Below are 13,083 nucleotides of genomic sequence, written 5' to 3'. Positions count from 1 at the left end.
CATTCTTGTTATAGTTCTCTGGCTCAATTAAAGTGTAACAGCTTCAACAGGAGAAATTGAGAGAGACTCACCCTAACTACCCTATAGCCCAGGAGTTAGGGCACTCCTTTAGAGGTGGGATACTCGTTCAAATTCCTGAATACAAATCAGGCAGAGTTAGGATGTGAATCCAGGTCTCCCATAGCTCGGGTGGCAAGCACTGGATGTTCAGAGAGAGATTCTAGGCTGTGAGTTGGATTTTATGCAGCCGTATCTATGCTTATTTCATTTTCCTCTTTTAAAAGCAGGCCCACAGTGACATCACTAGGTTTGGGACTTGGGAGTTCAGCACATGTAGAATCTGATGCCCACTGCACAGCACGGCAGGCTCAGAGCCCGAAGTCTAATGATGTTACTGTACACTCCTTCAGTTGCACTTCTGCTCATTAGCCAGCTATTTCCAGTCACTGCTGCTGAACATACATACCCCACCCCCCATTCAGCACAGCCTCTGTGACTGCTGCTTCAACTATCTCATGAAAGGAACAGACATCTCAAGTACAAAGAGACAGCTTAGTTCTTCTCTCTGTCAACTCTGGCAATGATGCTGCTTTAATTCCCCTGTCTATTGTCTTTCGTCTTTTACGTCTATTTTGTAAATATTTTCCCAGCCAGAAGATATCCAAACATGAATGTCATTGAATCTGAACAGCGACCCGTAGAAACTGAGAAACATTTGGAGGCTTTATGAAGGAGATGGGGGAAATTTGATAATTAGGGTCGTTCCTGAATATTTGTCAAAGGAAATGTCATATATGTTTGAATCTATATATGCAGGAAAAATGTTAGGGTTATCTTTCATATCTACATTTTTCTCCTTTTCCCAGATCCCACTTCTTTTTCTAGCAGCCACAAGCAGAGCATAAAAACGGCCATACTGGGTCAGACCAAAGGTCTGTCTAGCCCAGTATCCTGTTTCTGATAGTGGCCAGTGCCAGATGGTTGAGAGGGAATGAACAGCCAGGGCAGTTTATTGAATGATTCATCCCCTGTTATCTAGTCCCAGCTTCTGGCAGTTGGAGGTTTAAGGACACCTGGAGCATGGGGTTGCATCCCTGTCCATCTTGGCTAATAGCCATTTATGGACCTATCCTCCAGTAACTTCTCTTTCTTTCTTTTTTTTTTTTTTTAATCCAGTTGTAGTTTTGGCCTTCATAACATCTGCTGGCAATTAGTTCCCCGGGTTGACTGTGTATTATGTGAAACAGTACTTCATTTTGTTTGGCTTAAATTGGCTATTAATTTCATTGGGTGACCCCTAGTTCTAGTAAACAACACTTCCCTATTCACTTTCTCAATACCATTTTTTTTATAGACCTCTATCATATCCCCCCTTAGTCATCTCTTTTCTAAAGTAAGCAATCTCCGTTTTTTTAAATCTCTCCTTGTATGGAAGCTGTTCCATACCCCAAATCATTTATGGTGCCCTTCTCTGCACCATTTCCAATTCTAATGTATCTTTTTCGAGAAGAGGCAACTGAACGGCAGGCATTATTCAAGATGTGGGCGTACTATGGATTTATATAGTGGCATTATTGTTATACCAATAAAATAAAAACCAGCAGGATCTTATTAAAGGGGATAAGACAAAATGTCACATTTATTGTGAATACAAAAAGAACCATAGCAGGCAGGCAGTTATAGCTATAACATTTCATTCAGTTTCACATTCATTCACACGTTTGTTCATACACACACACAGGTTCTGCAGCTGTTGTATAGTTACCAGTCCCGAATGTAGCTTGAGTTCGTGGCTTGGGTTCGTAGCTTGTGGCGGCTAACTGGCCGGGAAAGCCGGGCACAAGGAAGAGCTGGGTCTCTGTTGGGCATGCACCGATGCCCTTCCATGTTGGCAGCAGAATGTTACCCCCTCAAAGTCTTCCATCTCACCCATCCTTTTTGTATCCTTTAGTTTGAATCCAGAGTCTATAGGTCTTGCTGTGTCAAGCTGCCTCTGGGTTCGGTGTGATTGATCACCCGTCAATTGCAGACATGACTTTCAGCCTAGCACCTGGCTTTGATGTTTCCTCAATTGTACTTTTGTTCTTTTCTTTTGAGGGTGGACTCCTCTTACTTTGTCAGGGCTGTTGTCTGCATCTTCAGCTGTTGGGTGTTTACACTTTATTTCATCAGGACAGGCTGGGGCTGGAGGTTGATTCCATCATCCATACATACCTCATTCACACATCTAAACTAAACTAATAAGATTACAGCAGGGTTTTGCAAAAATGAAGGTTGCAGCAAGCTTTTACAAGATGGAGTGAGCATTTTAAAATGGAGTTTGGGACAAGTTAAAATGGAGTTTGAGTTACAATACAGACAAGCGTAAGGAATGGCAAACAGGGAACAGAAGTTACAATGTTGAAACAATGTAACTTTCAGCGATTTAAGCAGCAATTGGATTGAAAGTGAAACTCAATTAGCCAGTTATTGGGGTAATCGGTTTTATGAATGAATGTTGTTTCATTCATAAAACTTTGCTTTTGAAGTTATATTAATATAAGTGAACAATTAAAAACAATTTTATTGATCAGTTCTACATTATATTTTCTGTTTTATTATTAATTCCTTTCCTAATAATTCTTAATATTCTCTTAGCTTTTTTGTTTGTCCATGCACGTGTTTTCAGAGGACTATCCACCATGACTCCAAGATCTTTCTTAAGTAGTAACAGCTAATCTAGACCCCCCCCTCATTTTGTATGTATAGTTGGGATTATGTGTTCAATGTGCCTTACTTTGCATTTATCAACATTGAATTTCATCTGCCATTTTGTTGCCCAGTCACCCAGTTTTTCCAGATCTCTTTGTAACTCTCTGCAGTCAGCTTTGGATTTAAGTATCTTGAGTAATTTTGTATCATCGGCAAATTTTGCCACCTTACTGTTTACCCCTTTTTGAATGTTAATTAGCAGAGGTCCCTGTGCCAATCTTTGGAGGACCCCACTCTTTACTTCTCTCAATTATGAAAACTGATGATTTATTCCTACCTTTTGTTTCATATCTTTTAGCCAGTTACTGATCCATGAGAAAACCTACCCACCAAGCAAACTAAGCAGTCCTGGGATAAGAGCCTTTGGTGGTGACCTTGTCAAAGGCTTTCTGAAAGTCCAAGCACACTGTGTCGACTGGATCAGCCTTCTCAACAAGCTCGTGGAGATTAGTGTGGCATGATTTCCCTTTACAAAAACCATATCGACTCTTCCCCAACATATTGTGTTTAGCTAGGTCTATTATAATTTTGTTCTTTACTATAGTTTCAGCCAGTTTGCCTGGTACTGAAGTTAGTTTTACCAGCCTGTAATTGCCAGGATAGCCTCTGGAGCCCCTTTTAAAAAGCAGTGTCACATTAGCTACCCTCCTGTCCTCCGGTTCAGAGGCTGATTTAAGCAATAGATTACATACCACAGATAGTTCTGCAATTTCATATTTGAGCTTCTTCCGCACTCTTGGGTGAATACCCATCTGGTCCTGGTGACTTATTACTGTTTAATTTATCAGTTTGTTCCAAAACCACCTCTATTGATACCTCAGTTTGGGACAGTTCCTCAGATTTCTCACCTAAAAAGAATGGCGTTGGTATCTCCCCCAGATCCTCTGCAGTGATGACCGATACAAAGTATTCATTTAGCTCAGTGGTTCTCAAACTGTGGGTCAGGACCCTAAAGTGGGTCACAACCCCGTTTTAATGGGGTTGCCAGGGCTGGCTTAGACTTGCCGGGGTCTGGGGCTGAAGTCGAAGCCTGAAGGCTTCAGTGCTGGGCAGTGGAGCTCAAGTTACAGGCTCCCCAGCCTGGGCTGAAGCCCTTGGGCTTTGGCTTCCTCTCCCTCCCCCCTCCGCCTGGGGCGGTGGGGCTCGGGGAGGCTCAGACTTTGGTCCCCCATTCTGGGGTCATGTAGTAATTTTTGTTAGAAGAGGGTCATGCTGCAATGAAGTTTGAGAACGCATAGCTTTTCCACAATGGCCTTGTCTTCCTTCAGTATCTGGATTGTCCAGTGACCCCACTGACTATTTGGCTGGCTTCCTGCTTCTGATGTACTTAAAAGAATTTTTGTTGTTAATTGTTGTGTCCTTAGCTAGTTGCTCTTCACATTCTTTCTTGACCTGTCTAATTATACTTTTACACTTGACTTGCTAGAGTTCATGATCCTTTCTATTTTTCTCACTAGGATTTGACTTTCAATTTTGAAAGGATGCCATTTTGCCTCTAATGACCTCTTGTACTCCGCTGTTTAGCCATGATGACATTGTTGGGTCCTCTTACAGTTTTTGGTTTAATTTGAACTGCTGTTGTGGCCTTTTTAAATAGTCTTCATGCAGTTAGTATGCATTTAATCCTTTGATTGTTCCTTTTTAATTTCCATTTAACTACCTTCCTCATTTTTGAGTACTTCCCCTTTTTGAAGTTAAATGCTACTAATGTGGGTTTCTCTGGTATTTTTTTTTTTCCCTACCAGGAAGTTAAATGTAATTACACTATGGTTGCTGTTGTTGAGTGGTTCAGCTTTATTTCCCTCTTGGACCACATCCTGTGCTCCACATAGGGCTAAATCAACAATTGCCTCTCCCCATGGACAAGATGCTCCAAGAAAAAGTCATTTATGGTGTATAGACATTTCATTGCTGCATCCCTTTCTGAGGTGACGTGTACCAGTCGGTGTGAGGATAGGTGAAATCCTCCATTATTGTTTTTCTGCTTTTGTAGCCTCTCTGATCTCACTGAGCATTTCACAATCATCATCACCATCCCGGTCAGGTGGTCACTAGTATATTCCTACTGCTATCCTCGTATTATTCATGCATAGACTTTCTATCGACAGAGATTCTATGATACTGTTTGATAAGATCTTTACTTTATTTGACTCTATGCTTGCTTTCACACATACGCCGACTATGCAACCTACTTTTTCATTCCTATGTATTTTGTACCCTGCAATTACTGTGTCCCATTGATTATCCTCATTACACCAAGTTTCTGTGATGCCTATTGTATCAACATCCTCATTTAATGCCAGGGGCTCTAGTTCACCAATATTTAGTGTTTAGACTTCTAACATTTTGTATATAAACACTTGTACATTTTGTCTGTATTCAGTTGATTGCCTTCCTGTGTTGTATTTATGTTTGACTGTTCCTCGCTAGTTTCTACCTACACTATACCAACTTCTTTCCTATCCTCTTTACTAGGGTAGAGTTCCCCCTTTAATAAATTCATCCCTAAGGAATGTTCCACGCAAACCACATACTCCTGCACACTTTGGCTTTCCCACAACCTGTAGTTTAAAAACTCCTCTACAACCATTTTAATTTTAAATGCCAGTAGTCTGGTTCCATTTGGGTTTAGATGGAGCCCATCCTGTGTATATAGGCTCTTCCTTTCCAAAAAGATCCCCCTTGCTCCTAATAAACTAAAACTGTCCTCCCCACACAATAGTCTTATCCATGCATTGAGATCCTGCTGTTCTGCCTGTCTTTCTGGAATGGTGCATGGAACTGGAAGCATATCCGAGAATGCTACTGTGGAGATTCTGGAATTTAATATCTTTCTTAGCAGCCTAAATTTGTCCTCCAGGACTTCTCTCTGACCTTTCCCTATGTCATCGTTACCTACATGTACCACGCCCACTGGCTTCTCCAGCACTGCACATAAGTCTGTCTAGATGTCTCATGAAATCTGCAACCTTCACACCCACTAGGCAATTGACCATGCAGTTCTCCTGGTCATCACAAACCCAACTGCATAGAACTTCATTTATCTGACCACCTATTATCCGACTGCCTGTGTTAACTGGACAACCAGCATGCACAGGTCCAGAAGGGGGTGATCTCTCCTGTGGCCACTAGATGGCAGTGCAGTGTTGCACTTTCCCATTTATCTGTTTATCGCTTTATCTGGATTTTTGATTATCCAGTCTGGCCCCGGTCCAAATTAGATCGGATAAATGGGATTCTGCTGTGTTTATATTTCTAATAATCAAATCCCTCATTACTATTACCTGGCTCTTCCTAGTAACAGGATTCCCTCTCCAGGAGTTGTGTCCTCAGTGCAAGAGGATATCAAGACATCTTCTGAATGGAGTGTCCCAACTATGGGATTGTTTCCTTCCACTCCAGCTTGATGTTCCCCTTTCCCGAGACTTTCATCCTCAACTGCACAGAGGCTGTCAGACTGGGTGGGACCTCTCTATTGTGTCCCTGAAAGTCTCCTCTGTGTACTTCTGTGTCTCCCATAACTCCTCCAGTTCAGCCACTCTGGTCTCACGAGCCTGTACAATGTCTCTGAGGGCCATGAGCCGCTTGCCCTGTATGCATACATACGCCACCTGCCCATGGGGCTGGCAATTTTACATTCTGCATTCAATGCAATAAGCTGGATAGCCCCCACTCTGCTGTTAGACTTCTACCTTCATTATTTATACTCTTGCAGCGGTTTTTTGGTGGGGTCAGGGGAAAGGGCAGTGTTTGTTAGGCGTATCTGTCTCTTGCACTCCCTTACAAAACTCTCCTGTTTGCTGCTCCTCTGGTCGCTTAGGAGCTAGCTTTTTAAACTCCTGTTCTCCCTGAGTTAGCCCTGCCCCCTTGTCAAGGGATTCTAGAGGGATAGGTTTGATCTCACGAAAGCTTATGCTCAAATAAATTTGTTAGTCTCTAAGGTACCACAAGTCCTCCTTTTCTTTTGTGGATATAGACTAACATGGCTGCTACTCTGAAACATGTAGACCCTGGGTTACTTACATGGGCTGTTGGCTAAAATTCTTGTCAATTTCACGGCTCCCTGCAGGAGCCATGAAATTTGACTAGAAAGGCTTGTAAGTTGATGGCTGTGAACCCTGTGCCTGGCTCACAACTTGGGCTGTTACCACACCGTGGGTAGGGGTTCCCAGCTGCAGCCTGGCTGCCTCCTGGCCCCCAGTGGCTCCTCTGGGAGCCTTACTGCTCCCTGCTCCCAGCTGGGCTGCTGCCCGGGCTCCCTGCTCCGAGCACGGCTGACAGGTGCCCGGGCTCCCAGCTCCCCACAGAACTCGCAGAGTTGTCAGAGTGCAGCTGCTCTGAGCAGAGACAGTAGCAGTATGAAATTGAGAAGAATGCCAATTGAATTGCTAATAGGCTCTGTGCTGTGAAATTGAGCCTGTATGGGGCTCCCAGCTGGGGCTGTCACCCCAGGGTGGATGAGGGGGCTCCAGCTGTGTGAGCCCTGCATTGCTCATTGCCCCAAACTCAGCTGTCCGTGCTCCACTTCAGTCTGTGCAAGCGCTCCTACTGAGGATACGTTCCACCGGCAGAAGGAAGGTAGTATGGACACCAACAGCTGATTGAATTACTGCGGTGGCTGAAGGTCAATCTAAATTAAGTCGACCTAATTTTGTAGTGTAGACAAGCCCTTAGGAATCAAGAATAAGACACATGAGCATGACCTATACATGCCTATTTAGAGCATTGTGGTATCCTTTCTAGACTCAAAAGATTGTAGCAGAACAGGTTTCCCCCGAGGATATGTAATTGTTGCGTTCTTCTCAATGAGAAGATAAATCACAAATGATTTCCACACAGAAACCTAAGGAATTATATTCCTGAGTAAAAGGACACTGGAGATTCAACAAAATGCTCTGGGGCCAAATAGAGTTTTGTCCTGGATCACAGAGATCACTAAAGAAATAAAAGTGGCATTGGTGCGTGGATACTCTCAGCCAGACCAGATGGATTCATTTTATTTTGAACTTAGTGGTCTTTATGATTCAGGACTGCTGAGGGTAAGGCAGAACAGGACAAAATTTCAGCCTCATGGATGAAGAATGGTAACTAACCCAGGCTGCATGGGATTCAGCCAGACTTCAGTCCATTACCTGACTCAGAATAATTTGTCATCTGACCATTGTCTAACTGTGGCCGTTACATACAGACCTGTGTTCTTTATTGCCCTAAAGCAATGCCCCAAAGACTTGGTGCCACATGTAGCTGAGTGTATTGGGTGGTCATCAGGCTTTGTTTTTAATGGGGAAAGTTGTATGATTAATTTTAAATAGTTTCTAAGAGGAATGACCAGTCCTCCTCTTCATGTATAACACATGCCATTTATTATTTAGAGCGCCTCTTACTGTGAGAACCAACTACTGCATCAGATAAATTATTGGGTGTAGTTCTTTTGCAGGAGCAGTGACTGAACAGGGGTATGTATGCCTAGATAGATAAAAAGCTTCTGGCCGTGGTATTTGGAGTGGAGTGATTCCATCAGTACACCTATGACCACCCAGTAATAGAGTAATGGTAAGGTGGAATCATCTGTGAAACAACCAAGAGTCTGTTACACAAAGCTGCTTCTTGTGGTTCACGCCCCTTGTTAGAATTTTTGGCACACGTGAATACCCCATCACAGAGATGCCACAATAGTTCAGTGAAGCCACTGATGGTTTGAACTTGGACTTTCTAACATGCCCAGTGCCCCTTCCTTATTTCCTTGCTCCTCTTCTGAATGGGCAGGTCTAAACTGGGAAAATAGGCAGTGTTTAAAAATGTGTTTTCTAACATGCTTGAAACTATCACGTTTTTTGATACAACTTATTTCCTAGTCTAGACAGGGTGGGTCAATGTCATATCCCCACATTCCATTTTTCCCTCAAGTATAGGCTTTAAAGGGGGAAATTGTTCTATTGCAGTGGTTTTCAAACTTTTTTCTGGCGACCCAGTTGAAGAAAATTGTTGATGCCCGTGACCCAGCGGAGCTGGGGATGAGAGGTTTGGGGTGTGGGAGGGGCTCAGGGCTGGGGCAGAGGGGTGGGGTGAGGGCTGCGGGGTGGGGCCAGGAATGAGGGGTTCAGGGTGCGGGAGAGGGTCAGGGCTCTGGGCTGGGGGGCAGGCTCTGGAGTGGGGCCGGGGATGATGGGTTTGGGATGCAGGAGGGGGCTCCAGATTTGGGTGGGGGGCTCAGAGCTCAGGCTGGGGGTTGGGGTGATGGAGGGGGTCAGGGCTCTGGGCTGGAGGCTGGGGATGAGGGGTTTGGGGTGCAGGAGGGGGCTCTGGGTTTGAGGGGGGCTCAGGGCTGGGGCAGGGGATTGGAGTGTGGGGTTATCTCTGGTGGCTCCCGGTCAGTGGCGCAGCTGGGGTGCCGAGGCAGACTTCCTGCCTGTCCTGGGAGCGCGCACTGCGCTGCGCCCTCGAAGCGGCCAGCAGCAGGTCTGGTTCCCCCCTCTTGCCTGCAGGCATGGCCCTCCCCCAGTGCAGAGCCAGTGCTCGGGGTGGGGGCAGCGTGCGGAGCCCTGTGGTCCCTACCGTCTAGGAGCCGGACCTGCTGCTGGCCGCTTCCGGGGCACGGTGCAGTGTCGGAACAGGTAGGGACTAGCCTGCCTTAGCCAGGCAGCACGCCAACGGGACTTTTAACGGCCTGGTTGGCAGTGCTGACCAGAGCCGCCGTGACCTAAGTTTGAAAACCACTGCTCTAGTGTATAGTAAGCAGGGCTGTGGATGTGTTGTCCAGCAATGTGTCTTCTGGTTTTCATTATTCACCCTCTCTCCTAGCCCTGAGACAAAGGCAGCTGCTGACTCTAGGTGCCAGTAAGAACCGAAAACCCCTCTCCTGTTCTTGCTGGGAGTGTGATTTGTATCTAATGCTGGCAGAGCTGTACAGCGTGTTTAGTCGATGGCCTCCTTTCCTGCTGTGCCTTTAGCAGCACATTCCCAGGCAGCGCCGCATTTCATAGGTAAAGTCTTTTGATTGAAGAAGTTTGGACAGGTCAGGTGGTTTGTTTGCATTAGCACACTGGTTTCTGTAGGTCTACAGCGTATGCGCCCTATTCCCAGAATAGCATTTTGGTGGTCTTGCTATGTAACAAGAGAGCCACTTTCAGCTCACATTGGAAATACAGAAAGTAGCATTGATGGCAATGTTTTCACTGCAAAGAGTTTGCCAAGAAAGGATAAGGACAAAGCGTTAGCTGCTCTTTCCCACCAGGTGCAAAGTACACAACAGGTGTGTAGTGATCCTGAGTGTCACCTTACTGCACCCATGCCTGCAGTGGCTGAGTGTTACATGGATAGATACAACAATATTATTTCTGTTACAATACGTGGATACCTAATAGGAGTTTATAAGTTACAAATTCCGAAAATACTGTAAACAGAGTGGGGTATTAGAAGGTATGCTGTATTGTACACAGGGGTGGGTTGGAAGGTATGGCATATTGTGTACCGTGGGGTATTGGAAGGTATGCTCTACTGTATTGTGTACAGTGAGGTACTGAAAGGTATGGCATATTGTTGCACTTTGAAAGCTAGGGGTATAATTAATCAGTTGTAATTCCACTGACTCCAGTGAAATTACACCAAGGGTAAAATTGGCCTAGTAGATTTAATTCTTTTTCTGTACTGCTGCAAAAATATCTTATTGCGTACATTGTTCCAGAAATCCTCAGCAAATATACAGTTTAGTTATTGTTTGTTCCATGCACTTTAGTGTAAAAAAACTAAAATGGAAAGAAAAATTTAAGGCGTAAGCCATAAAGCAAGCAGGTCAACTGTATAACTGAAGTGACTGAGCAACATAATAGGTGTCCAAAAGCTGGGCTGCTAAGGAGAACCTGGTGTCCGGTGGAGAGATGTAATAGATCTGCTCTGCTCCCAAAGCCAAACAGAAAGTAGCCAGTCCGTGAGATAGAGGAGGTGAACCTGGTCTATGATGATCACACCGTTATCCATCCCTGGTATTACAGACCGAAGGCACAGCTCTCTGCTTATACAGCACAGAGTGAACGTGAAACAGCCAAAGGAATCTCCCCAGTGGCAGTGATGGTTCTGCTGCCTTCTGCACCTGCCATCTACTGTGCTGGAACCCACTGCGTGTCATAAGGGAAAGCAAAGGCTTCTCAGAGGCAAGGAGGAAACAGAGCATGTGAGGAAAGGGGAGGAGGCAGAGGTAGGCTCTGATATACCCAGTTCTCAGCTGGCTTAAGGTCATTAAGGGATCTTTCCACTTGGGCAGAGTGGAGAATTAAGCCCAAATCTCTGAGGAGACCAGAGTAATGGATCACTGAAATAAGCATCTTGGCCTGGTATCCCCAATTGTATAGCTGTTGTTACAGGAAATCGGTCTCTTACATTTTTAGCCCATGGCTGGACTTTTAAAATAAGTAATACAGAAGTAAAGGTGTATCAGCTGCCTCATTGGTTTGATGGGGTTATAGCAGCTCAAGGCCATAAAATTCTCATTCACTTTAGTAGGGTTCAAAGCCAGCTAGATGGAAAATCAATGACACATTTTTGTGTACTGTCTGAGCTGAGCAAGACCTTGCTAACTTGCTTCTGAGTCCCAATTCTATTGCCCAATTTGCTGGGCACTCTCCCCGGACAAACTCTGCCTAGCTGTGTACTTCACTGCCTGCTTGCACTCTGCGCAACAGTGCATGTCTCTTGGCAGCCATCTTCCATTGAATTTCTCTAAACCACAAAGTGCAGGTAAAACGACCGTATCTCTGAGCAGCTGCAGGAATTTTTCTGGGAAATGTAAACTCCTTGGAGGGCTAAGCTACTTCTGTTGTTCAGAGCTTTCATGCCAATGGCAACGCTTGCATTCCATGCTGTTTAATGGTCTGCTTGCATCTTTGCCACTAGAATCAGGAAAATTCCTTGACACATCACTGCCTATGAAATTAATATGGATCTAGTGTGCTAATATAAATCATTTGTTATCTTAGTGCTTGGGAATGTGAACAAGGGACAGGACTTCACTCCAGTGTTTTTAGAAAAATAATCCATTATTTTTATCAAAACCTCACTTGGTTTGGTTGTAATTATAAAGCTGTATGCAGCTGTGTCGGGGTGAATAAATATAACCCCAAGACTCATTCTGGCACTTTATTCTAAGGTAGCAGTAAGCACGCCAAGGAAGCAAATGACAGAATGCTTAAGAATTTCTGTGAGCGCCAGCAACGTACAAATTGGCCTTAATGCTAGCCATATGTTCGGACAACTTTCTTAAGATTCCTAATGCAAGTACAAAGCATACAATCCCAGTTTTCTTCATGTGTAGCTCTCTTTTAGAACAGTCTCCATCTTTATTACATAGTATCGTAAAACATAACATCAAAAGTAGCGCCAGAAACCAAAACTACTTTGTCTCATGAGTACCTGCCTTGAACCCTGCTGCATACCACCATAATCTTTAAATTGTGCCCCCTTACTAACAGCAGTTACTAGTCGCCTATGAATATGAGTAGTTGGGCTGGAAGAAATGCAGCTCCATGGACAGACCAGTACACCAGGCAAATAAAGTTCCTTTTGTTCAACTTAACCAATATTCAGTTTTACTCTTTACTAATGGAAGGAAAGTTGCAAGAACACTCCAAAAAGTCTTAATATTGATGGCAGAGTAGGGCATCTTTATTGTAAAGATGGTAGTTACTCTTACGCTTCTTAAAATTTTTTGCTGCCACCATAAACCTCTCAGTTTTCAGGGCTTGCACTCAGCTCTAAGCTAAGCAGCGGACCATAGTCAAACAATAGTGCATTTCAGATCGTGAACCAAAGGGTGGAGTCCAGCAATGGATATAATCCCCTATCCATGGGCCTAATTTAAAGCCCATGTATGTCAATGAGTAAATCATTGAATTCAACAGGCTTTAGATCAGGCTTGTAGAGACCTTGACTAGCTCTTATTTTACTGTAGTATGGAAATAATAGTTTTTAAAATGAATTTATGAACTGGCAACCATTAGATTGTGGCTTCCCTCATGGTTTTTATACCAATTGGAAAGTGCTCTGGAAGTTGTGTGTGTTGAAGAAATAACGTAATTTGAGAGTGCTTATATTGAGTACTATATCAAATACTTATGTTTCGTTTTTGCCTTATTATTTTAAAGCCTCTTCTGTGCAGCAGTCCCTTGTGTATTGTTCACAATAGACTAGTTAGTTAGTAATGGTAGTAGCTAGGGTTTAATCACTGTCGTGTTAGTGTTGCCCACCATATCCCCTCCCTAGCATGGTATGGCTGGGCATATATGCACATTTTGGCTTTTCTACAACAGTTTGGGACATGGGTTTTAATCTGGCCTTAAT

Source organism: Natator depressus, chromosome 5 (genome assembly GCF_965152275.1).
Source record: "Natator depressus isolate rNatDep1 chromosome 5, rNatDep2.hap1, whole genome shotgun sequence".
NCBI lineage: Eukaryota > Metazoa > Chordata > Testudines > Cheloniidae > Natator > Natator depressus.
Note: the sequence above shows the minus strand (reverse complement) of the source record.